General features: G+C 37.5%; 1 pseudogene; it reads left to right on the top strand.

Annotated features, from left to right (window-relative positions):
- The first annotated feature begins 1167 nt into the window (after window positions 1-1167).
- Window positions 1168-2324, top strand: LOC136120447 (zinc finger protein 791-like; annotated as a pseudogene).
- Window positions 2325-2659: the final 335 nt, after the last annotated feature.

Here is a 2659-nt window from a genome sequence, read left to right as displayed (position 1 = left end):
ATGTATGTATGAAACCTACTACTTTCTCATTAAATGTTTTTAGCCTCTGTAAGGGTTATAACTGTTCCTTAAGAGGAACAGCCCTTGCTGGGGAACATTACATTTGGAAATATTAATTAGAAAAAGAAATTACCCTTCTTTCTGTGGAAGTTGAATTTTGCAGATATGTTAGCTTCCCTTTTTTTGACTTTTCATCCATCCTCATGAATGGCCTTGCCCACATTGAAAGACCTTCCATATTTCCTCTTTGAAAGCTTATATTTGGGCATATGCATTTTGTCCAATTCCGTCCTATGTTGCTTCCTGACAATAGGGCATTTATGTCACCAGAAGTCTCAGTCTTCATGGAAGTATTTCCAGTAAATTGCCCACCATTTTGTCTTCTTGTCCTTATTATTGTCAAAGTCCTCAAGTAGCCAGAACTCCTCCAATTCTTTTTTTACTCAAAAGTGCATTTTTCCTTATAAAATTTATCTCTTGGGCTGCTCTTGGAAAGAAATGTACATGTTTCCTACTTATTTTCTTGCCTTAATCCCACGAGTTCATTCCAAAGAAAGTAAACTTGTTACTATTTTTCATGTTATGGCACTCAAATTAAAATCAATGGGTTAAGTCCTCTACAGTGAATGTTTGGGGAAGTATGAAATGAACAGAATATAGTTAAGTTTCAGAAGAAATGATTCCTGGTTCTCCATTTTAGGAGAAAACTGGAAATGCCATAGCATTGAAGATCAGCACAAGAACCAGGGAACACATTTGAGGTGAGTGACACATACGTTAGAAAAAGTAGGTCTCAGGAGAGAGTGTCATGATATTAATAAGTGTGTAGATATATGTCAGATCTTAAGTGTTCACAGAGAATTTTCACAAGACAATTTTATAAACATGACACAGATGTTGGCTGACTGAGACGTAGTTCAGTTGTAAACAATTGTCAGGAAACAAAATCCCATATATAAAAAACAGTGAAAATGGTACCTCAGGTTGAGCCCTCTGTCAGAGCACTCAGCTTATATCACTTTGAAACAATTCTAACAAGGCAAGAAACATACACATTCACTGAAAATGGTAAAAGTGTAATCATATTAATCATTAAAAACCATAATGAATTGTTAACATAATGAATCATTAAAAACCATAATGAATTGTTAACAAATCATTAGTAATATGATTCCTATTTTTAACAGATGGCGTGTGGTGGAGATACCCTCAGAAAATAATGAAAGTAATCAATGTGGAGAAACCAACCAGATTTCCAATCTTATTGTAAATAAGAGACTTTCTACTGGAGTAAAATCCTATGAATACAATAAGTTTGAAAAACCCATCATGGATTCTTCATCCCTCAAGAGTCCCATAGCATCATCTCAACATGGACAAAAACCCTATCAGTGTAAGGAATGTGGGAGAACTTTTATTTCTTACTCATCCTTTGGGGCACACATAAGAGCTCACACTGAAGAGAAACCCTACGCATGTAAAGAATGTGGAAAAGCCTTTATATATTTCTCCAAACTTAGAGTCCATATAAGAACTCACACTGGAGAGAAGCCTTATGAATGTGAAAAATGTGGGAAAACCTTCAGATCTCCCTCAAACCTTTGGACACACAGAGAAACTCATACTGTTGAGAAACCCTATGCTTGTAAAGAATGTGAGAAATCCTTCTCTTCTCCCTCTTCTCTTAGATAACATGTGAAGGTTCACAGTGCAGAAAAAGCCTATGAATGTAAGGAATGTGGAAAAGCCTTCCTTCATTCTTTTTACCTGATCATACATGCAAGGATGCACACTGGAGAGAAAACCTATAGATGTGTGGAATGTGGGAAAGCCTACAGCTGGCCCTCAGACCTTAGGATTCACATGAGGACACACTCTGGAGAAAAGCCTTATGAATGTAAACAGTGTGGAAAATCTTTCAGTTCTCCTTCATCCTTTAAGGGACATTTGCGAACTCACACTGGAGAGAAACCTTATGCGTGTAACAAATGTGGGAAAGCCTTCAGTAGTCCTTCGTACTTTAGAACACATGTGCGAATTCACACTGGAGTAAAACCCTATGTGTGTAAGCAATGTGGGAAAGCTTTCAATTGGTCATCATCTTTTCGAGGACATTTGAGAACTCACAGTAGAGAGAAACCGTATGAATGTAAGGAATGTGGTAAAGCCTTCAGTAGGCTTTTATCCTTACAAAGACGTGAGAATTCACACTGGGGAGAAACTCTGAATGTCAGCAGTGTGAGAAAGCCTTCTATACTCCCCTATCCTTAAAGAAAACACCTGGAAACTCAGGAAGGAAGGAAACTCCATGCCAGTTCCAATGATGGAAGGCCTGCATGCAGTTTACATGTATTGTGCACCACAAACTGCATAGCATTGGAAAATATTTACAGAGGTCTTGGATATACTGTTGGCTTTATTAGTGCCTTATTCTTAAAGTAGATCCCTATCACATTATTTCCAGTTCTTTATGAGGATAACATCTAGGAGATAATAATTCTTTAAGTATTACTGTGCCAGGGCTGCCCTAACAGATTGCCACAAAGTTGGTGGCTTAAAGAAACAAATGTATCCTCTTTCAGTTCTGGATACTAGAAATTGGAAATCAGGCGTTATTAGGGTTGGTTCCTCATGAGGGTTCTGAAGAAGAATCAGATCC

The sequence above is a fragment of the Phocoena phocoena genome, chromosome 3 (genome assembly GCF_963924675.1).
Source record: "Phocoena phocoena chromosome 3, mPhoPho1.1, whole genome shotgun sequence".
Classification (NCBI taxonomy): domain Eukaryota; kingdom Metazoa; phylum Chordata; class Mammalia; order Artiodactyla; family Phocoenidae; genus Phocoena; species Phocoena phocoena.
Note: the sequence above shows the minus strand (reverse complement) of the source record. Positions and strands in the feature narration are given on the sequence as shown.